This window comes from Littorina saxatilis, linkage group LG12 (assembly GCF_037325665.1).
Source record: "Littorina saxatilis isolate snail1 linkage group LG12, US_GU_Lsax_2.0, whole genome shotgun sequence".
Taxonomy (NCBI): domain Eukaryota; kingdom Metazoa; phylum Mollusca; class Gastropoda; order Littorinimorpha; family Littorinidae; genus Littorina; species Littorina saxatilis.
Window position 1 is genome coordinate 37,893,376 of NC_090256.1, and position 24,900 is coordinate 37,918,275.

The 24,900-nt window shown below is 44.8% G+C and overlaps 1 long non-coding RNA gene across 2 annotated transcripts; it reads right to left on the minus strand.

The window, feature by feature from the left end:
• Window positions 1-1,857: 1,857 nt before the first annotated feature.
• Window positions 1,858-20,000, minus strand: LOC138981867 (uncharacterized). 2 transcript variants are annotated; one of them, XR_011460725.1, is made up of 5 exons: window positions 19,452-20,000; window positions 9,193-9,261; window positions 8,036-8,130; window positions 5,616-5,786; window positions 1,858-3,090 (listed from the first exon to the last, which is right to left on the minus strand). It is a non-coding gene; the product is annotated as an uncharacterized lncRNA (long non-coding RNA). The 2 variants fall into 2 exon arrangements; XR_011460724.1 differs by having other exon boundaries at window positions 19,348-20,000.
• Window positions 20,001-24,900: the final 4,900 nt, after the last annotated feature.

The window sequence follows — 24,900 nt, forward strand, 5'->3', positions numbered from 1 at the left end:
TGTTACAAAATATTTTCACAGTAGTATTGTTTTGTTCTTGTTTTGTTATAAAAGGCTATAAATGAACTTTGTTATTGTTACTAATTCATAATCGAATCTTCGTGCACTCTCTCTCTCTCTCTCTGTTCTGAACTTCAAAAATTAAAAGATAGGCTATGGTGGGGGTATACAGATTATATTCTTACCTTCCCCATAACTCCAACGCTGCATCCCTCTCCATAGACTTTGCAGATCCCTGGTGGTTGATGCTGCACTCAGCCCGGTGTTGCTGCTCCCATCGCAGTTGTTGGGCAGGGGTCATCTCCTCCAACTTCTCCTTATTCATGGCACATGTGTGGCAGTAGGTGGATTTTACAGAGAAGTCGAGCACCAACCCAGTGAGAACGTCAACCACCACTCCTACACCATAATGTGATGAAAAACCCCTTTTATGCCAGGTGCCATCAAAGGCAACATCTACCCAAAGAATACCGTCATCTTCTTCCCAGGCAGCGTCTTCATCCTCTTCGTCAAACTGGACATCTGCTCTACCTTGAGGAAAGGTCTGCCTGTATGCAACATTTACATGCTCAACAGTTTCCACCAGTGTGACATTTGTTACGGCCAAGATGCTGGCATTGACCTTTTTATCAATTCTTTGATATGAGCTTTTGTTCATCACGGGCATGCCAAACACTGTGCACAGCTTTTCCACACTTGAGTACCCACTGCCAATCTCATGCGAGTATAGGACAATCTGTTTGTTCACGTCAAAGGGAACATTCTTCATGTGGTTGCGGTTGCTCTCTCTAGGTGAAGAAAATTCTGACCGTCTGTACTGGCAGCTGTCACAGCAAAGTGCCAACTCTTGGGACAAGCCCATGGATTCTCCAACGCGTATCGTTAAATGTCCTGCTTCGCATTCCGGGCACTTCACATCCGATAATAGCGAGTTGAGCTGACCACACTCAACGATACACCATGTACGTTTCGGTTCAGCAGGCACATCGGCTGGCACTTGTGCGTTCTGCAAGTCATCGGCACCACTGAATCTTCTTAGCTTCTTCGCAGAGGCAGAAGCACCCTCTATTTCCTGCTGGTTGTCGTGTATATCGCACAACACTGGCCGAGGTTCGACTTGAAGTCGATGAGAAAAATGTGCATCACCTCCACCATCCAAAACGACACACTCCGCTGCGCCAACTTCGCGGGGCGCGTTTTCATCGCCCGTGGACTTTTCTTGTTCGGCTATTCGAGCTAATGCAAGCTGCTTCTTCCTCTTGCCCGATGCCTGCCCCACAAACCTCTTTCTATCGTTGAATTTTGCAGTGAACATTGCTGGCCGACTGATAGACGGTAGTGTAATTCGATCGACAAACCGATGTTGTGTTTACAGCGGATAAGGCCTGTTGCGCATGCGCCAGTAGCCATGGTAAGTTACAATGACCAACCAGAGAAGAGCTCTCATAGATCGACGGTCAATCTTGCAAATCCGGGAATTCCTGTCGCGGATAGTATGCTTGTGCTCTGACAGTTGAGCGAAAATAACGGGCTATTTTGGGGTATTGTTGACGTCACCAGCAAACGGGAATTCCCGATGGATCGTGTCGAGTGCAACGAGTTTGTCTTCTTGGAAGAAAAGTGGCTGTTTCAAGCCCTTGAAAACATCGATTTTTCAGCAAGTTTTCTGACTTTTATCACTCATGCATGTGCACTCACTTTGAAATTCATCACTTTATTGCAAAAAATACGATACAATTGACAAAATAAACATGACACAATGAATCTAGGGTGTTCAAAGTACCTAATATTGCAGGAAACCCAAAACACATTTTGGAAGGATTTTAGTAAAAAAATTCGTGCCACCTCTTCCCTTAATTTTGGCAATATCATTAACCCAGGATTGCAAAGCAGGGATCATTTGTCAATTTCATAACAACGTACATACAATTTCAGCTGGTTACTGCAATAAAATGTGCATCATCACAGGTTTCTGCTGGAATGACAGTGTCTTATGTGTCAACACAAAATACACACACACAAAATGGGTGTGGTGCTGCACGCCCCATAATAGATCCTAACTTCACCCTCTAAACCTCCCTGCAGATGCATGTTCTGTGCACAAAAATAGCCTTTTAAAATATGCAGTATACAAAATAAAAATGCAGACGACATTTCTACATTTGATGGGGGAGTTGTCCTGTATTAGAATTATTTATCAAATAATTAAAGTTAACCAAAGTATATGTAATAAAACCAAGGAGTCCTCTGTTAAGTAGCTCAAAACAATGATCGCAGCCCAGGGTGCTAACACAGTTAGGGTATGTTGTTCAAGACTTGGAAGGTCAAGGTTTTAAAGTATGCTTCAGTAACGGAATCTTATAACAAAGCTAAAACATTTACCACTGAAGCAAAACCATCTCTGAACAATTCAAAATTGTCACACGTACTAGTTTTACATTTTAAGGATCTTGCCAAGTGCATATCTTTTTATTGTGAAAAATTTGTATTGCAAACAAAAGAAAACACAATGTCTTGTGATCTGTAAATGTTCTTGATACTTAATACATTACAGGGAACCTTATAAATTGTTCAAGTGAAGTACTGTACAGCCTATTTAGCTTGTTCGTTTTCTCCCTTTAAGGTAATTTTGTCTCAACAATCATGTTATCTGCTACAAGTCTATAAACTGCTGTAAACCTTTGTAGATTCATGCCCTTCTGTGTGGGCACCTTCTTCTTCTTCCTCTTCAGTGTTCAGTGTTTGCATTTGGATGTGTGCTCTCTGGCCAAGTCTTGTTGCACAGGGGTGGCAAGGAAAGGCCACCCTCTCAGAACGTGTTGCAGAGTCTGTTCTTCCTACCCTAGCCACAGTCCGCTGTAGGTGCAAAACCTATCCTTTTGAGGTGTACCTTCAGACAGCAGTGTCCTGTGCGAAGGCGGAAGATGGCTCTCTGTTCTGTGTGAGTAAAATGGGGATATGGTCTTGAATGAGCTGGTATCTGTCTGTCTTTTTGTTTGTTGATATAGACATCAAAGAAGCTCCAGCACCAGCCAAGTGTTGACTGTTTTCTTTATGCGTAACCTAGTCCTGGCAGCAGCTGTTGTCCATCTGTAAACAAGCAAGATCATTATTATAATATATTGATGGTGTATATGTTTTACCAGAAAGACGAGTAAAATACCACTTAATTTTTGTTTTAGTAATGAGGCATACATGCAGTTGAACGATCATATCTTGTGATATCTGCCCTCTGAAAAAAACCTACTATTCAAAATGTACTTTTACATCTTGTTTTTTTAACTTAGGCTTTTGAAGATCCACATTTACCACCCAAAAGGAGCCTGGCGATACTGGCATGCTTTAATTAAGATGACGTGTTACTCAGAAATAGTGCTTTTAGTTATGCGCTATAGAAATCTCCTTAATAAATAAATAAATACTGGTGGTGGTTCACTGCAAAGCATAACCTGATATGATTTCTTCATAGCACCTGACTGGAAATGAAGTTTCATACAATAAAAACTATACTGCGCCAGATTTACAGCAGTTCTGTTGAATTCACACAGTCAGAAAATTTCAAGGCTGTCCTCAACATTCTATGCTCACACACACACACACACGACTTGACTTCACTTAGGAAGGTTATGTGATGCTTAAATCATCTGTCTTGCCACTATTTCATCACAAGTAACCACTGTGTTTATTGCTGGTATGTGCCGGAGTGGAGGGATAGTCTTACCCCATGTAAAAAAAAAAAAAAAAAAAAAAAAAGCCTGGCAGGTGATCTGAGATGCCTTTAATAACACAAAGCTGCCTCTGTAAACAATTCTGCTTTTACACATGCTATCCCTTAACTTGGATTCATACCAAAAATCAAGCCTAGCTTCATAGGAAACAGAATGTTACTTCAGCATTTAGAATTATGATCTTATTCCATGTACACGCCTTGGCAAATCTGACTCGATCACTACAGCAAGAAGTCAGTGTGTTGATTGTTCATATGTGACCAAGTTGAGGGATGAGCTTATCCTATGTTAAAGCCTGGCCTGAACTGAGACGGTGAAGAGAAGTAGTGTGCCTTTAATGACACAATGCTTTCTTTGTAAGCAATAGATTCAACATCTCAGATCTGGTCAGGCCTATACAAATGCCATCCCTCAACTTTTGTCTGGAAAGGTATTTGCTTTGGTTGCCTAGGAAACTCCAAGTTAAACTAGCAAAATTTAGAACAAGCAATCATAAGTTGCCAATACATCAGCACAGATTTTTTAATGTTCCTAGAAATGAAAGATTGTGTGACATGTGCGATAAAAATGAATTAGGTGATGAGTTTCACTATTTGTTCAGTTGTACCGACGAAAGTATAGTGTCTGAAAGAAGAAAATTAATTAGTCCTTATTACCGATCTCACCCAAATTGTTTAAAATATGAACAGCTAATGAATTGTAAATCTAAGATAAAACTAATGAAGCTAGCAAGATTTGTAGCCCATGTTATGATTTTAGTATGTTAGCGTTATATCTAGTTTCTTTATTGGTATGTATATATGTAATACATGCTTTTGTTTTGTGTTTTTACAAAAGATGCATGGCATAATGGTATTGCCAATTTACTTCAGCTGTATATTATCGTTGTCCGCTTAATGTATACATATTATCTGCCTGATTTCTTACCTGATTTTGTTAAACCTATTTTTCTTTTTGTTTGCATGTATGGAAGTGTATATTGCCAATTTAATTTGGTCGTATAGTATTGTTGTATTTGTCCGCTCAATTTATATACATATATTAACTGTCTGATTTGTTACCTTTTTTTGTGTTAAAGTTATATCTTTGTTTCAAAGCCCTCTGGGCCCAAAACAATAAAATACTTGACTTGACTTGACTTGGTTCATACAAAAATCATGTGCCTGGCTAGAGAGTGGGGATTTGTTGTTCTCTTTTTCGAAATCCAAAATAAGCAAAATCAGGTCTTAAAAAGGAGCAAGTCTTAAAATGGGAGTGAATTTACAGATGTTATGAACAAGAAGTCTGCGTAAACAGGGTCATTGATAGGAAGGAGTCTTAGATTGGGGTGTCTTAAAAGGGGCAGGGGTGGGGTGGTGTGTGTGTGTGTGGGGGGGGGGGGGGGGAGTCCACAGTAATGACCATAAAATAATCAAAATAATACTATTAGTAATCTTATTCTCTACCAAATTTCTAGAGGTCAAGGCAATGATACAGATTTTTTACTTGTGTCACTGTTAGTGTCATTCTATGAATAACAGACCAATAGAAAGAGAGAGAAAGAGAGCTCTGTGGTTTTTTTTTTTACCTGGGTTCATGCTCAGTTGCTTGAAAATTGACTTGTCAGAGGTTCTTCTTCAGCCTTACACCCACATGCAAGAGAACTTGTACCAGATAATGAAATAAGTGAACTTTGAAGTGATTTTTGTAACATTTATGTTTTGTTTCTGGTTTTTGTTGTGAAGTGTTTATGATTGTGTTCTATTCCGTCAATGGCGTCATTCTGGTAATGATGTTGTTATTGCTTTTGTAAAGCGCTTTGTGTGTTCGAAAGCGCTATAGAAATCACCATTATTATTATTATTATTATTATTCATAATTAAAGCCCAATCATGTGGTTTAACCTACCTAGTCTTGAAAAGCCTGTCCGAGGAAACAGAACAAGCACCCTTCCGCAGACCTTCCTAACTGGAGAGTCTTGGTTGTAACCGCACACTTTCTAAAGTAGTCCATAAGCAGTTCCATGTGCCTATGTTTTCACTGGAACCAGCTCCTTTGTGTACCTGTGATCTGGATGAGCTGCAACACATAAAACTTTCATATGAACACTATGTCATAAGTACACCAGTTAGCATACATCAAACACTGAGGAGCATCACAAGATATGTTCTAAGGAGGTAACAACTATTGTCACAAAGTGTTTATGATACAGCCACAGGCACATGGCACTGAGTGGTCAATTGGTGAGGGGGGGGGGGGGGGGGCAGAAGTTCTGCTCAGTCTTGTCTACTGATACAACACTTTGTGGTGGTGTAAGGCAGGGAATCACACCCCAACCACTGGCCCCACCCACCTGGTGTCGAGTGCCTGAGGATACATCAGTCCCAGTCATGGCTGGCCCCCGGTTTGACCACACAACTGCCATGTATGGGTACATTTACTTTACAGTACAGATTAGTTTTCAATAGCAATGACATCATGGACACACACCTGCCCAACACTGACACTGACAGCAAAATCAGCGACCAAACGTGATAAAGAGTAACTAATCGTCACAAACATCAAAATGCTTTGCATTAATTTTCTTGAAGAGGTCATTCTTAACCAGATAATCATTTATAGGCAATTGAAGATTATTATTCCACCTACAGGCTATCACTCCTATGGCTGTTACTTGTAACACATTTCATTTCTTAAAATATGTTTTGTAAAGTACATAGATTTCACTAAAAGGCACATTCCTTCTCATGAAAACAATTTGGCTCACCGTCTCAGATCTGGTAGGGCTTTAAAATGGGATAAGACATGATCTCCAGGGGTCGACACTAACTTATTTGGCCTGGGGCCACACTGGCCCCAGAGATGGAAATTGCTGGGGCGGAAAAAAAAATCTGGGGCCCACTCTCAGTATTCACGTGCGGCAATGCATTGTCTGTTTTTCTTCATCGTACTGAAGCCAGGGAAATTCTTTCAACCATTTGACATTGAAATTACGACAGCGCTTCGCGCTTTTGGCTGCATCGGTTTCCTTTTTTCGTTTCTCTCCACCCTGTTCTTCATCTTCATTGCCATGTCTTTTTACACCAGGGATGTGTCGCCACATTTTGCGTTTGGCATTTGAAGGCGATACTTATCTCTCACGCTAAAGAGCGCAATCTGGGAGTTATTTCCCTTACGACATTGTCCTTCGACGATTTGAATGTGTTTTTTTCTTGACTGCGGCATTGATCGTAACGCAAATTTCAGTGACGACTTTGACTGGCGATTTTTAGTGATTGGCTCTGCTGGCATTAGAATTTTCGGTTTGTCATTGTTGGAATTTATCCTGGGGCGGAGTAGGCCCCAAGCTTCGGCAATGTTTGGGGCGGAACACAAAACTCTGGGGCGTTCCGCCCCCCCGCCCCCGCTAGTGTCGAACCCTGATCTTTTAACTTGTTCACATACCCCAAAAAGTGCGATTGTGTTATGAATAAATGCTGTAAAAGCTACCTGTACTAGTTCATTAAAAAAACAAATCACAAAATGTCACTTCACCACAGCATGCAAACAGTGTGTTTATTTCTGGTATGTGTCTAAAGGCGGAGACAGAAGCACAACACAAAACCCTGTTTTCGACAAAAACACCATCTCAAAACGTCGGGGAAACACATGTTTTTAAAGAGGGGATGTCACATGCGAAACACACAGATGAAGCGGGGTGCGTGTTTTCACAGAAATATTGGTCAGTGTCAGCTTGACCCGTCCAGCTATCGCCCTGTGTTTGAGTTTGTAAACAACACGGCTGGCAGTGCCCACTGATACGGTCAGTGTCCACTGATACGGTCAGTGTCCACTGATACGGTCAGTGTCAACTTGACCCGTCCAGCTACCGCGCTGTGTTTGGGTTTGTAAACAACACGGCTGGCAGCGCCCACTGATATTATTGCCTCTCTTCAATCGTGACAGGATCCATACTCTAGTTAGGATTCATGGGTCCGATACTACCCTGAATCGGTACCACATCTGAGTCTGCCATTTTTTTCTATCTCCGTGGTGCCGGAAACCGAGTCACTTGAGTTGATCGTCCGCGTTCATTGGCTGACTACCAAAACGTGTTTTTAGATTTTAGAGCATGCTCTAAAACCCAAAACACGATGCAAAAACATGAAACAGTGTTTTCTGAAACGCGTTTTGGGGGATGTCACATGGGAAACACGCTGTTTTGTGTTTGTTTTGAAAGGAAACACTGTTTTGTGTTGTGAGTCTGACATGGCCTTAACACAGACACACACACACACACACCATACACACATACACCAAAGCAACACAAAAGCCGAAAACATGCCTACCATCTAAATGAGGATATCCAGTTCCAACTGTCTTCTGCCAATATAACACTGCCAGAGACACCATGGTGTAGAAAGTCAGTTTAAAGAGAGACTACCTGGAAGAAAAATATATATAATAATAATAAAACACCCAGTGCAATAGACATACTTTCTCGTTAAAGGCTTACTTTACTATGTAAAAACATTTTGCTTCACAATCACAGTCTCAGATCTTGTCAGGCTTTTACTTGGGATAAGATCATCCCTCTACTTGGACGCATACCAACATAGATTAGCTTGAATGTTTGTGAAAATATCCCATATTTTGAGTTAACTCACCACAGCAAGCAGTCACTGAATATAATATTTTATTTTTTGGTATGTGGCCAAGATGGGAGACAGTGACCCACACTATAGTGACAAGGCAAGTGGGCCTTTAAATTGTAAACTGTTATATATGTGCATTTTGACTTCTTCATAAATTATAACCCTGATGCAGGCAGTCATCAGTAGTGGTTTAGTACCTAGAATGAGAAAAGAATGAACTTGCAAGAAAGAAACTGAGTCAAAATCAAAATACCCTTTAAATTACATTAGATTCCACGGGGCAGACAGGGTTTGAAGTTAGAAAGCTCTGAAAATAACTCTGCTATTTGAAATTGACTAATAGTATTAACTTAACTTATAACGTCATACATGATACATGATACAAACAAATGAACTAAGGCTTTTGAAGATCCATATCCAATCCTGCTACACAAAGGCACAAGCAGAGGTAGAAATTGCCAGGGTCATTTTCCATCCCCATGTAGCCTGGATTTAATTACTGGCATGTTTTTTTTTTAAAGAGGTGTGTCACTGGTGTGACTGGAGATGGTTCATTCAATGCAGAGCATAATATACCATTGATTTCTTCATGCCATCTGATTTGCCGGTGAATTCACAGGGCGAGAACAATTCAAGACTGGCCTCAACATTTTATGCTGACTGTAAATTGTAATTATATAATATATCCACCCTAGCTAACTGGTACACTAATCACTTGCTCTGGCGGACTTCTTTTTCCAACATCATAAATCTGTTATTTGTACTTTAGCCTTTTGTGGTAAAATATTCTCATTACCAGTTGCACTCACAATCTATTGCTAGTGTATTTTGGAAATGATCAAAAGCCTTACTTGTGTTCTATAACAGCACCATGTCACTGTTGCGGGAAGAATGAGGCAGGGCTTGGTAATAACTGAGACCTGCAAGTAAACAAAACATATTTAGAATCTCATCATGTGTTATTTTGTTATATCTATGTCATGAGGTCTTACATTGCAATAACAAACACACGCATAACTTAACTTAGCAAGGTGTTCTATGTGCTAAGAATAAGAGTAATTTTTTAATGAATTAACGCTGAAGAAGCTACTAGTTGCTTAAACAAATTCATAGCAAAATGTCACTTGATCACCACATCAAGCACACTGCATGTTCATTTCTGGTATGTATGCAAGTGGAGGGATGATCTTGTTCCATGTAAAATCCTAGCTCAGCTGATCTCTCTCAACTTGGATTCATACCACACATTAGGAGCCTGGCTGTTTCTGTTCAGTGGGCATTTCTCCATTTGTTTTATTTGAATGCATTTCTTAAAAAGAACACTTCCTCTGCACAGCAAGCAGTCAGGATGTTATATGAAGTCTTATATCGCGCGCGTATCTCCAGACTCGGACTCAAGGCGCAGGGATTTATTTATGCCGTGTAAGATGGAATTTTTTTTACACAATACATCACGCATTCACATCGACCAGCAGATCGCAGCCATTTCGGCGCATATCCTACTTTTTACGGCCTATTATTCCAAGTCACACGGGTATTTTGGGTGGTCATTTTTATCTTTGCCTTATACAATTTTGCCAGGAAAGACCCTTTTGTCAATCATGGGATCTTTAACGTGCACACCCCAATGTAGTGTACACGAAGGGACCTCGGTTTTTCTTCTCATCTGAAAGACTAGCACTTGAACCCACCACCTAGGTTAGGAAAGGGGGGAGAAAATTGCTAACGCCCTGACCCAGGGTCGAAATCGCAACCTCTCGCTTCTGAGCGCAAGTGCGTTACCACCCGACCACCCAGTCCTTTTTGTTCCAAATCAAACGTTGTTTTGCTCCAACCAAGACTGCAGATCTAGGCAAACATGTGGCATAAAAACTAGATTTGATGACCTTACCCGTACTCACCCTGAAAAGTGCCGATCTAGATTTTGCTATTTTAACAGAGGGGACAGAGGTTGTACCTCTCCTCATGCAGACACCGCATAACAAATATATATGTGTAACAAATCCAGTTGCAACACTGTAGTTTCATGGCTTAATTTCATTGACTGATTGAGTCAGCAGTAGTGAGTACTACATGTCATTATGATCATACCAGTGTCACGTTTCAATATATCACTCAAGGTGATTATGAACCGGTTAATTACTACTAATTAACTAACCACACCACGATCCACTCTCGCAGGCATACAATTAAATAGAGTCAACAAAAGTATAAGTTTCAGACGCCTGTTTATGTATAAACTCTCCACCTCCCTCGAGCCTTCACTCAAAATATGTTCCTTTTACGTTCTCAACACGTAAAAACCCAGTGTTCACTGACAAAATGCCAGTAGTATGTAGAAAATTATAGTAACACGCTGAACCCGTGTAAATACAGTCAAATGAGAATGTTCTGTTCGAAAAGCTCTAGTTCGTGCAGGTGTCCACACCCCACGTTGTCCCTACTCCAATGAAATCATAGATACGAAAAGACAACGGTGGTCAACGGGGTGCGTACGACATGGTGCACTTAGCTTTATCTCTGCTGCTGCTGCTTAGCCGGTATGCTGGTTAGTCGGTTCGCTGGTTAGCCGGTCCGCTGGTTAGCCGGTCCGCTGGTTAGCCGGTCCGCTGGTTAGCCGGTTCGCTGGTTAGCCGGTCCGCTGGTTAGCCGGTCTCCTGGTTAGCGTAGCCTCAACAGTTCCCGCCAGAGTCAGCCGTGCAGATGTTACAGGTACGTAACGAACGAACGAAACGAACGAACGAAACGAAGGAAGGCTGCAAACAGAAAGCATCGGTGCACTAAACATGTCAGCTACCCCTCACCCACCACCTTAAAACATGTCATCTTTAAATATCTCATCGAGCACGTGGGCCTGCACAAAACTGACTTTTTACAACAACAAAACAGCCATTTTCCGTCCTTCTCTCCCTATCTGCAAAAACCATATACAGATTAGTATTTTAGCGTCACAGAGAGTAAATTATGCGCTAACCTGGAAAGAACAACAGAGAGTATTTCATTCCACAACACAGACTCATCAACAGCGTTAAATAATGATTTATTACCTCAAAAGCCTATGATTGTACTCTCAATGGAAGCAAAGTCCGCTTCCTCCCTGGAACAGTCTCTGTTCGTCAACAGTGACCCAAAACGTCCAGAACCCCTTGTCGAATCCTTATGCGAAAGCCATCGCCGACGAAGGAAATTTGACGACTTGTCCTCAGCAAAATACGTGGCAGAGGAAAGGAATAACTTGTGGAAGTTCCCCTAGAGTGCCGAATATAATACTCGGTGAAAAACCATCATACTCTAGTAACTGTGTGTTAGGTCCTTCCCCTTCTGCCGCTGGGTGTCAAGTGTGTCGTCCTTGAGTCTCTGACAGACCACCTAGCCAAATACACGTGACTGACCTTGTCACCAAACCAGTCCAGCTATACACAGTTTTGCCTCCCCAAGCAGGAAAAAGACACGAGAAACTCAATCCCTGAAAATCCCGTGCGCGCTGTCAGCGAAAAAAACCGTCAGCCCTATGACAGCAGAAACCTGCACTGTGAAGCTCGTGCGTTTCAAAACATCCGTGCTCGGGAGCACTGTCAGCAAAAACTCTGCTGTGTCCAATATCACGCACAGGCGCTTTCTATCATACATTGACCCAGAACAGGCACTCCACTGAGTGACGCTTTCTTGGTCTCTGTCACCCGATCGTGACACACCTCCCCTCTTCAAGACGAAACCTCGGTTTCGCTCACAGTCATGTTCTCCTCTACAGCCCGAGAGAGAAAGTCAGCTCCAACATTGTTGGCGCCCGGAATGACGCGTACCGTGAATTGGTACGGTTGGAGAATCAACGCCCAGCGCATAAGTCTGGCGTTTGCCAACCTTGCAACCTGAAGATATTGCAGAGGTTGATGGTCCGTCTCCAGACAGAAAGGTCGTCCGTACAGGTACGCTTCGAACTTCTGGATGCCCCAGACAATGGCGAGACACTCGCGTTCAACCGTTGCATACGCTGCCTCGGCCGAGGTCAGCTTACGGCTGGCGAAGCAAACAGGGTGCAAAAACCCCTCTGTCTCCTGAAGCAACACTGCCCCAAGTCCCTTCCCTGAAGCGTCTGTCCTCAGCACGAAGTCCTTGTTCAGGTCTGGTAGTCGGAGAATAGGCTGACTGGTGAGTCGCCTCTTCAGGGTGTTGAATGCGGAGCTACATTCCTCAGTCCACACTACAACGGTCGGTTGTAGTTTCTTGGTAAGGTTGGTCAGTGGTAGAGCGATTTCGGCAAAGTGCGGGATGAAGCGTCTATAGAAGCTGGCTAGGCCCAGGAAAGACCTGACTTCTTTCTTCGTGCGCGGTGGCTCCGCCTCCCGAATCTTCTGGATCTTGTCGTCCTCTGGAACGAGCAATCCCTCGCCGACAACATGACCCAGGAAAGACAATTCCCGGAATCCCAAGTAGCACTTGGACGGTTTAGCTCCCAGATTTCCGTCCTTCAACCTTCCGAACACGTCGCGCAGGGCGTCGAGATGTTCAGTCCATGTCTCTGTCGCGATCAGCACATCGTCGATGAAACTGCTGATGTCCTCGCGCTTCAATGGTTCCAAAAGTTTCCTCATCATGCGAGTGAAGACGGCACCTGCATTCTGTAGACCAAAAGGCATGACTGTCCACTGGAACTGGCCGAATGGAGTGGTAAATGCAGTCTTTGGGCGGTCTTCCTCGGCAACTGGGATTTGCCAGTATCCCTTGGTGAGGTCCAGTTTGGAAAAGTACTTGGCCTTGGCCAAGTGACTGAAGAGGTAGTCCACATCAGGCATGGGTTCCGCGTCAAACGCCGTAATCTTGTTCAGCTTCCGGTAGTCAACACAGAACCTGACGCGTCCATCCTTCTTCTTTACAAGCACAATTGGTGAACTGTAGGGAGAGTTCGCTGGCTCGATGACGCCCAACTTCGTCATGTCGGCGATTTCCTTCCTGACCACCTCCTTCTGGGCATGAGGCATGGGATACTGCTTCGTCCTCACTGGCTGTTTCTCCAGCAAGTCGAAGGTAAACTCCTCTAGATGCGTCTGAAGTGGTATGTCTGTAAGGACCCGTGCTGCATCCTTCAGGATCTCTTGCAGGTCCGCCTGCTGGTCGTCCCCAAGATCAGGTGAGATGTGCACGTCCGTGAGATCCTCACTAGCCTCCAGCGGACAAACTGGTACCCGTCCTCCTCCCTGTTCTTCCGTTGTCTCGTCCATCACGACAGCAACTGCTTCTGTCACTTTGTCCTTTTCCCCGTAGGCAGTCCTCTCTATGTAGGCGCGCAGCAGGTTGGCGTGGTACAGGCGTGCTTTCCCGTTCATGACGATCCTGTAGTCGTTTTGGCCCACTTTCGCTGTCACCTCAAAAGGTCCTTGCCACTGCAGTTGTAGCTTGTTGTGTTTGACAGGTAGAAGTAGCAACACCCGTTCTCCAATCTTGAAGCTGCGCGGCCGTGCCTTGCGGTCGAATCCTCGCGCGTAACGCTGTGCTGCTCTTCCCAGGTTCTCTTGAGCCAATTTGCAGGTCTCTTCAATCCTGTTCCTGAGTTCTACGATGTAGGTCGCTGTCGTCTGCACCTCCTCGTCAGCTTCTTCGTCCGTCCAAGCTTGACGCAGGATAGCCATGGGACCGCGTACCTGTCTGCCGTACAACAACTCAAATGGGGAAAAACCCAAGCTCTCCTGAGGAACCTCGCGGTATGCAAAAAGCAATGCTGGGATGTACCTGTCCCACGTGCGTGGTTTCTCCTGAGCTAGTTTCCTCAGCATGGTCTTCAAGGTGCCATTGAACCTTTCCACCAGTCCGTTGCACTGAGCATGGTAAGGAGTGGTGAAGTGCTGCTCCAGTGATAGCAGTCGTGCTGCCTCCGCCATCACTCCTCCCGTGAACTGCGTGCCTCTGTCGGTGAGTACCTCTGATGGAATTCCCAGCCGGGACCACATAGTAACCAGAGCCTCAGCTACTCGCGTGGCTTCAATCGATTTCAGAGGGATCGCCTCTGGGTATCGAGTAGCGTAGTCCACCATGGTCAAAATGTATCTGTTTCCGTCCTCAGACGCAGGCAAGATGGGCCCGATGATGTCCACTGCCACCCGACGAAAGGGTTCGTCGATGAGCGGCATCTTCTCTAAGGGGACCTTCCTCACCCTTCCTTTGGCAACCACCTTCTGGCACTTATCGCAGGACGCACAGAAACGTCGGACATCCGTGCAGATGCCTGGCCAGTAAAAGTGGCGCCAGACACGATCCGTGGTCTTCTTGGTACCAAGATGACCTCCCAGAATCGAGTCGTGTGCCGTTGCCATGACACCCTCGCGAAACTCGCGAGGCACGACAACCTGTTTGAATGTACCTTCTTGGTTGCTGAACTCACGGTAGAGCAACTTCTTGTCCCTGAGGAACTTTGACCTCCCATGCTTCCCGCTCAGCTTCACCTTCCCCGACTTCGCGTGCTCCCGAGGAGTAGCTAAGGTCGGGTCAGAATCCTGAGCCTTCGCGAGAAGCGCGGGGGTCACGTTCCCCAGGGCAGCTCGTGCAGCAGGTAGGGGTTTGAGAGGTTTGTCCTCTCGCTCCGCCTGTGCCCGCGTGAGCACTGAAATGACGTCGGGAGACCGATAAACGGGAACCTCCCTGGTGACGCCGTCCACAAACTGAACCCGGTTTCCAATGAGCAGGTCGCATGGAGGATCGTCCATGACGACGGCCACAATGGTCCCCGTGAACAACGGGGTTACGACCTTGATCACTGCCGTGTTCAAGTCGTAAGCGTGAGATGCCTCGGCCATTCTCACCCTGATGCTGTCTCCTGTGTAGGCCATAGCTGGAACTAGACTCGCCCGAACCACTATCATGTCTGCCCCTGTGTCCCGCAGACCTTCGCCCTTCACTCCGTTAACGTAGACGTTGCAGTGGGGCTGGAAATGTTTCCTGGAGCACGGAACGCAGAGTTGTGGGATGGTGCATGAGCTCGTGACGTCCCTGAACTCCTCACTGCCAACGAAGTGAACGCCCTTCTGGTCAGCCTGTCTCTTGTGGCAGTCCTTCTTCACGTGGCCCCGCTTGTTGCAGTAGTAACACTGGATGTCAGTTCTGGAACTCGATCCCTTGTGTCCCTGATCGTCCTTCCCGTCCTTGGGTCCTGAAGAACCCGAATTTCCCGTTTTTCCTGGCCGTGAGCCTGAAGATTTGCCGGAGATCGCCTGGGCGTCCTCGTGCACTCTGATCCAGTCGGCTGCCTCCTGAGTAGTCTTGGGCTGGTGCTCCTGCACGAAGGTCACCACCTCAGGTCGCAGGCTGGACATCAGTTGTTCCATGACTATGAGGTCGGCAAGGTCGTTGACGGTCCAGTCCTTTTCGGCCATCTCCACCCAGCGCCGCAGGTAGAGGTTAAGGCGTGCCACAAACTGATGACTCAGCTCGCCGCTCAGTCTCTTGCTGTTACGCAGACGTCGTCTGTAGGCTTCAGCAGTCAGGTTAAAGCGCTGGAGTAACGCCTTCTTAAGTGCCTGATAGTCTCTCGCCTCGTCGTCCTCCAAAGCGTTGTAGAGCTGCAATGCGCGTCCCTTTAAGCAGGTGCTAAGGCGGCTAGCCCACGTGGCCTCTTCCCACTTCTGGTCAGATGCAATGCGCTCAAACCGGCGTAAAAAGTCGTCGAGCTCGTCCTTGTCATCGTCGAACGTCGGCAGTCTCGTACGGTCGGCAACAAACGTCGGCGCGCTAGCCTGAGTGAGCGTACCCTTCTCGGCCTGTAGCCTAGCTAGCTCTAGCTGGTGATCGCGATCCGCCTGTTCCTTCCGGTCTAGTCTGTCACGTTCGTCTTTCTTTTCCTGTCTGTCAAGTTCGGCCTGTCGTTCGGCCTGTCGTTCCTGTCTCTCAAGCTCGTCTTTCTTATCCTGTCGGTCACGTTCGGCCTGTCGTTCCTGTCTCTCAAGTTCAGCCTGTTCTTTCTCTTTCCGTTCCTGTCTGTCACGTTCGTCTTTCTTGTCCTGTCTGTCCCGTTCGGCCTGTCGTTCTTGTCTGTCAAGCTCTTCTTTTCTCGTCTGTCGCTCTATGTCTTCTTTACGTTCTAACTCCTTGCGCTTAAGCAAACTACGCGCTCTAACGCGTGCGTCTCGCTCTGTCTGTTCCTCACTGCCAGGAGTCTCGAAAGTTATTCTCCTCGTCGGAGATCCCCCTGTAGCCATGGTTAGTTTTAGCAAAGCTTTATTACAAAAGTAAGTCTAACGCAGCTATAGCTAGAACACGCGGTGATGAAAGCGGTGGATACAAAAATCCAGCAACCGAAAATGCAGAAAAAAAATCCAAACAGTGTAGAACAAAACGCGTAGCCTACTTTATGGCTGCTTTTTGCGGTAAAACAAAATGTTTCCCACAGCCGTGGCCTATTTTATCGGCTGTTTTTTGCGGTGAAACAGAGTGTCTCCCACAGCCTTGGTTAGGACAGAAGTCCTCGGACCCTTCCCCCCCAAAATTCCAACAAAGTCAAAATATGGAGAAAAATCCAAGTAAAACAAGACGGTAGAAATGTAACCTGTTACAGAATGCGAGACAATGTAGAGAAAACTGAGTAAAACGAATAACAAATCCGCTAACCCCGCTCAGCTCTCTGCAACGGAAAACTCTGAACGTACAACAACAAAGATTCACAAACAAAGGAAAGGGAAGTAATCACAGTTAGCGCATACAATAACTCACAAATTACAATTTACATTTCCTGCAAGATGTGAATCGCTTAAGGTGTGGTATATGATCAAAACTATACAAAAAAGGGTAGCACCAAGCAGAAAATAAGTCGAGCACTGACGAGATTATCTGCTCTTAGTTATCCTTAATTGGTGGGTCTTTATCAGTTGGAAATTAACTGAGTAAATCCCGGCTTGGCCCCCACGTGTCACGTTTCAATATATCACTCAAGGTGATTATGAACCGGTTAATTACTACTAATTAACTAACCACACCACGATCCACTCTCGCAGGCATACAATTAAATAGAGTCAACAAAAGTATAAGTTTCAGACGCCTGTTTATGTATAAACTCTCCACCTCCCTCGAGCCTTCACTCAAAATATGTTCCTTTTACGTTCTCAACACGTAAAAACCCAGTGTTCACTGACAAAATGCCAGTAGTATGTAGAAAATTATAGTAACACGCTGAACCCGTGTAAATACAGTCAAATGAGAATGTTCTGTTCGAAAAGCTCTAGTTCGTGCAGGTGTCCACACCCCACGTTGTCCCTACTCCAATGAAATCATAGATACGAAAAGACAACGGTGGTCAACGGGGTGCGTACGACATGGTGCACTTAGCTTTATCTCTGCTGCTGCTGCTTAGCCGGTATGCTGGTTAGTCGGTTCGCTGGTTAGCCGGTCCGCTGGTTAGCCGGTCCGCTGGTTAGCCGGTCCGCTGGTTAGCCGGTTCGCTGGTTAGCCGGTCCGCTGGTTAGCCGGTCTCCTGGTTAGCGTAGCCTCAACAGTTCCCGCCAGAGTCAGCCGTGCAGATGTTACAGGTACGTAACGAACGAACGAAACGAACGAACGAAACGAAGGAAGGCTGCAAACAGAAAGCATCGGTGCACTAAACATGTCAGCTACCCCTCACCCACCACCTTAAAACATGTCATCTTTAAATATCTCATCGAGCACGTGGGCCTGCACAAAACTGACTTTTTACAACAACAAAACAGCCATTTTCCGTCCTTCTCTCCCTATCTGCAAAAACCATATACAGATTAGTATTTTAGCGTCACAGAGAGTAAATTATGCGCTAACCTGGAAAGAACAACAGAGAGTATTTCATTCCACAACACAGACTCATCAACAGCGTTAAATAATGATTTATTACCTCAAAAGCCTATGATTGTACTCTCAATGGAAGCAAAGTCCGCTTCCTCCCTGGAACAGTCTCTGTTCGTCAACAGTGACCCAAAACGTCCAGAACCCCTTGTCGAATCCTTATGCGAAAGCCATCGCCGACGAAGGAAATTTGACGACTTGTCCTCAGCAAAATACGTGGCAGAGGAAAGGAATAACTTGTGGAAGTTCCCCTAGAGTGCCGAATATAATACTCGGTGAAAAACCATCATACTCTAGTAACTGTGTGTTAGGTCCTTCCCCTTCTGCCGCTGGGTGTCAAGTGTGTCGTCCTTGAGTCTCTGACAGACCACCTAGCCAAATACACGTGACTGACCTTGTCACCAAACCAGTCCAGCTATACACAGTTTTGCCTCCCCAAGCAGGAAAAAGACACGAGAAACTCAATCCCTGAAAATCCCGTGCGCGCTGTCAGCGAAAAAAACCGTCAGCCCTATGACAGCAGAAACCTGCACTGTGAAGCTCGTGCGTTTCAAAACATCCGTGCTCGGGAGCACTGTCAGCAAAAACTCTGCTGTGTCCAATATCACGCACAGGCGCTTTCTATCATACATTGACCCAGAACAGGCACTCCACTGAGTGACGCTTTCTTGGTCTCTGTCACCCGATCGTGACACCAGTATTAGTGAGTATTACAATTGGAGCAATCTGCAGAATTGTTACCAATACATCATCATAACAGGAATTCCTCAGTGCATGAGACATTGGTGTGTAGACATTTATAGATCTTTAAAACATTCAATGAGTCATGGGACTAAAAACTGCTAAAGCCTTATGTGGCAACATCACAAACAAAATTAACCAACCCCAAATTATGTCAACCTCATGGCCCTTGTACTTGTAGTTCAAGTTGTACTGTTGTACTAGCCAACAGACATAACAAGGAACTTAGCTCAGTAGGTGTTGATTGCTCTGCGTCATTATCAATATCATGATGCTGAGAGTCGAAATGCAGTTCAAACACAGACAGAACAAAATGGAATCTTTGAGTTTGAAATTGAATGAAAAAAAAAAAGTAATTTGTAAATTGTATGGTCATGGTGTAGAAGTTTTGAACTTTAGCGTTGTAAATTCATTGCTCCGAATCAACTGCAATCTAACCCTCCGATTTATGTCCTAAGTCATTTACATACCTTTGGAATTTTAAGGAATGGGTATAACGTCCTTTCATCTAATGATCTAGTCTACTTTGGGATTTTGCCCAGTCGCCGTCACCGTCTCCCAGTCCTTGACCTACTTGGAGTCCTTGCTGGGTTGAATCGGCTGAGGAGCGAACCCATGACGACTCGCAACGCGTGGAACCAGAAGAGGAATCTAGGTTTATTTTGCGTGTTTTGGGCCTGCCGACCCTACTTGTACTGTAGTCGATCCACAACCGGCACGAAGCTTCTTTTCGCAGGGCGAAACCGCCCCACTCGTGACTTCATCCGATGTCCGCCATGTTTCAAGTGACAAAAAAGTAGAAACGATCTAACAAATAACTTTCATTTCAAGCACAGTCAAAAAAAAAATTAAAAAAGTACAAAAGAAGGGGTGGAGAAAATGGCATTATCTAGACAGATTCAACTCGGATAAACTAAGAGGGACTTATAACTACTGAAGATTGAGAGCACAGCGGACGTCCTGTAAATTCCCGATCCATTTTTTCCCCTTCCCATTTCGGTATACTGTTCTCTGCTTGTAACGCTACGCAACAGGATAAGAGATATCCTGAGGGTATAAGTGATACTCCCACATACGTTGCACAAGCATAATTTGACGTTACCTTATATACGGTCCAACCGGTGTGCAATGGGTGCACCGAGGGAGGGAGAGAGAGAGAGAGAGAGAGAGAGAGAGAGAGAGAGAGAGAGAGAGAGAGAGAGAGAGAGAAACAGACCGACAGAGAGACAGACAGCCAGACTGACAGACAGAGACGGAGATAGAGAGAAAAAGTCAAATACTGAGACAGACAGACAGACAGACATATAGAGACAGAGAAAACAAGAGCAATGCCGGTATGAGAGCAAGAGAGAGAGAGAGAGAGAGAGAGAGAGAGAGAGAGAGAGAGAGGAGTTGGGAAGAAACAGACAGGGAAGTACTGTTCTATCCGATGTGAAAGGGCAGGGTCTTTTCACGCTTGAGACGGTCGGCCGCGATGTCTGTGAGGACTTGTGAAGTATGAATGAGATCCCTCGCCCTCTTCCCAATCTTTCTATTAGGTTGGACACCGCTTAGCGTCTAATGAAATCTGCTACCGCTGTAGTTGCTGTAGCTATCGATGTGTCCATGTTAAAGGGATATCGTCCGAATGTGACAGTGTTTCTTTCATATAAACAACGAAATGAAAATGACTGTGGGTGAGTTGAACAAAGTTAAACTTCTTCTTCGTCGTCGTTCACTAATTGTGATTTGCGTGATGCAGCGCTTTTTGGCACCCAGGGGGTCCCGCATCTCCGACTTCGGCCTTGGACGTTGGTCAGGGGTCCCTCCCCTAGACCAATTGCCTTCCTGGGCTGTTGAGCTTGGTCTGCCCGTGGTTCTATTTCGGAGTTTTTCTTCTCCTAGACTGGTTACCTGCCAGGGTTGACGAGTCCAGTCTACCCGTTTGGAGGTTGCTGAGATGACCGCTTGTGCCCTTGGGCCTCTGTGCCATCACACCGGTACTGTCCAGCACACCTCCGTCTTCACCAGAGCCCCGTTAGCCAGCAACCAACCTGTCCGCCAAGGGAGAGCCCTACCAGTATACTTCTCACAATGAAAAATCACCCCCATGTTTTAGGGACAGTGAGATTTCAGCGATTTTCTTCCGACGGCATAGCTTGGTTCTGTTTCACCACCATACCACGATGAGGAGGGGATGGTCTTTATGGTGGAACAAAGTTAAACAATAAAAATAAAGAATTCTGTACTCACCAATACAAGGACAGCACACACAAAAGCTATGTCGATTTTGTAGATGTTTCTTTCGTTTAAAACGCCACTAAAGTATTGTGGAAAAAAGTCAGATGATCATGCTGCCTTATCCCGCTACCCTCTCTCTGTTGGGTTTGTGCCTGAAGAAATCTGCTACCGCTGTGGTAGCTGTAGCTATCGATGTGTCGATGTTAAAGGGATGTCGTCCGTTTGTGACAGTGTTTCTTTCGTTTAAAACGCCACTAAAGTATTGTGATAAAAGTCAGATGATCATGCTGCCTTATCCCGCTACACTCTCTCTATTGGGTTTGCGCCAAAAGAAATCTGCTACCGCTGTGGTAACTGAAGCTATCGATATGTGTCGATGTTGAAGGGATATCGTCCGTTTGTGACAGTGTTTCTTTCGTTTAAAACGCCACTAAAGTGTTGTGGAAAAAGTCAGATGATCATGCTGCCTTGTACCCTCTCTCTATTGGGTTTGCGTCTTAAGAAATGTGCTACCGCTGTAGTTGATGTAAATATCGATTTGTCAATGATGTGTGGATGGTAAAGGGATATCGTCCGCTCATACAAAAGTGTTTCTTTCTTTCATGTAAATCCAAAAACAAAGAGACTGCCAACGTTCCAAAATTCAGAATAAAAAAACAAGAAAGGTAATATTTTGTCAATAACAAACGTTCCAACAACCTACCTTTCTGGTTTTTGATTCTTTCATGTAAGTTATATTTCGCGAAATCAATAAGATGATGATGCTGGCTTATCCTGTTCCCCTCTCTCTCTATCGGGGTAGCGTCTATTCAAATTCGCTACCGCTGTAGTAGCTGTGTTATTGATTTGTCTTTGTGAACGGGATTATCTTCCGCTCATACAAGTGTATCTTTCCTTCAAAACACCAGATCTGTAAGATGATCAGGCTGCCTCATCATGTTACCCCCCCCCCTCCCCCTCTTTCTCTCTGTCATTCTCTCTCATTCTCTGTCTGTCTCTCTGTCTGTCTCTCTTTCTCTCGCTATCTTTCTCTCTCTCTCCTTCTCTCTCTCTCTCTTTTCTCTCACTCTCACTCTCTCTCTCTCTCTCTCTCTCTCTCTCTCTCTCTCTCTCTCTCTCTCTCTCTCTCTCTCTCTGGGTTTGCGTCTAATGAAATCAGCTACGACGAAGTTGCTGTAGCTATTCATGTGTTCAAATCGTCCGCTCAAAACAGTATTTCTTTCCTTCAAATTAAACATATTTCGAAATTGGTAAGATGATCATGCTCCCGCATCCTGTTAAGTCTCTTTATTGGGTTTACATCCAGTAAAATATGATAGCGCTGTAGCTTTAGTTGCTGTAGCTATCGATGGGTCTCTGTTACAAGGACATTGTCTGTAGAAATGTTTTGTTCAAAGTTACTCCCCTTTGTGTAAATTTAATCAACGACCTACTCCTATAGCTCATTTCGGTACAAAGCTCTACTTTGCCAAATTTACTAAAGAAAAATCATATAATTCGAAAACCTCAAAAGCGAAAGACTTTCAACACGGCCACCGATTATGTCCAGGCTTTAAAGCCTGTCCTTAACTGGGCGAAGTCGACTACGAGAAGTATACTTCGCGAAGCTGGCCGCACTTAGCTTTAGTACTAAGTTTTCGGTAAAAAGACTTCGCGAAGACTTCGCGAAGTCGACTTTGGGCTCAAGGACCGCCTTTACGCTTGACAAGAGCATCCTTCCACTTGGACACATAGCGACAATCTAGAGACTAGTTACTGTCTGGGGAGTGGGACCTTTTTTGATCAATTAATTTGTAATTAACACCAATGGCAGTCAGCAAAATGTCCAATTATGCTAGGTAAGCTTTTATCCCATGTAAACCATCATTATAGTACTTGGGTAAATGGGGTCCTGATTTGGCCTATTATGGTCCGCTGGACCCGAAAAGCAATAGCTAACTAACTGACTAACTAACTTGGGTAAATAAGTCAAGTGGTCCTTTTGTGACTTGGGGAGTTGCTTTAAGGCGTTTGAAGTATACGCCATAATCCTTTCGCGGGCAAAACAAAGAAGAGGCGGCACGTTCTTCGTCTCCAAGTCTTCGAAAATAAGGTTGATGGTTTTCAAGTACAAATCGTCGTTTCTCTTTGGCAATAAAAATAAGATACAGCCGAACTTGCCCTTGCGACCATCTCTTGATAACGATCCCTTGCCCTTTGTGACCAGGCGACGAGATTCTTTCTTATATAATTTATCTTTCCATAACGGCCACTTGTCTTAAATGAACATTTTCATGATCAGTTGGGCTGGCCCTTGGGTTATAGACAGGCTCGACTGTACCTTCCTTCCCATGTAAGCGACCATGCAGACCAAAAACAGTTAGACTGCTAACGTTCCACTGGGTCGACTGTACCGTCCTTTCCATGTCAGCGACCATGCAGACCAAGATCAGATAGACTGCTAACGTTCCATTGGGTCGACTGTACCGTCCTTTCCATGTCAGCGACCATGCAGACCAAGATCAGATAGACTGCTAACGTTCCACTGGGTCGACTGTACCGTCCTTTCCATGTCAGCGACCATGCAGACCAAGATCAGATAGACTGCTAACGTTCCACTGGGTCGACTGTACCGTCCTTTCCATGTCAGCGACCATGCAGACCAAGATCAGATAGACTGCTAACGTTCCACTGGGTCGACTGTACCGTCCTTTCCATGTCAGCGACCATGCAGACCAAGATCAGATAGACTGCTAACGTTCCACTGGGTCGACTGTACCGTCCTTTCCATGTCAGCGACCATGCAGACCAAGATCAGATAGACTGCTAACGTTCCACTGGGTCGACTGTACCGACCTTTCCATGTCAGCGACCATGCAGACCAAGATCAGATAGACTGCTAACGTTCCATTGGGTCGACGTACTGTAAATGTAACGTTTTGTTTTAAATTTTGTCAATAATTATAAACGTTCCAATAAACTACAATTCTATTCTTTATACCATGCACACCAACACTGGTCGTTCCAGGATGTACACGGAAAAAGAGCATCCTTCTATTTGTATGCGGACCGATAATAAACAGCCTGAGTATAGCTTCTGTGCAAAGTGGAACTTTTTGTTTGCTGAATTAATTATACAGATTGGCGCAGGTGTCTTCAGCAAGACATCCCCACCGTGCAATCAAAAGCATCTACACTGTATATTTTGTTTGAATAGTCAGCTTCCTGCGCAGTTTTTGCACAGTAAATTTAATTTCGGAGATTGACATGGCTGTGCGTGATTAAATTAATTCAGAAGAAAAAATTTCAAAAAACATCAGATTGTGCTCTGAAAGTAGCAACGCTGTACTTTTTTTTCATCTCAAAAATGTCAACCGCGGCCTGTCTGATTCGTGTGCGGAAGATGGATTGCTTTTGCTAATTTAATTTCAGACATTGACATGGAAGTCATTGATGAAATTAATTCATACACACACACACACACACACACACACTCTCTCTCTCTCACACACTCTCTCACACACACACACACACTCTCTCTCTCTCTCTCTCTCTCTCTCTCTCTCTCTCTCTTACTATTCACTGAAATCAGCAAGACTGTACTGTTGTGTGTTGACGTGGAAGAATATTCCTCTACAGAATTACGGCCTATAAATAGTTCTATAGTGGTTTACAACAACATGATACACACAAGAAGCAATGTATCTTTTTACACTCCGCACGTGCCGCTCGTCTCTGGCACAGAACGCGTGTGTGCAATCACAAATCACAACAGGTCAAGTAGAAGACGGGGGCTGAAAGTGTTAAGTGTCTTTCTTGTTTTT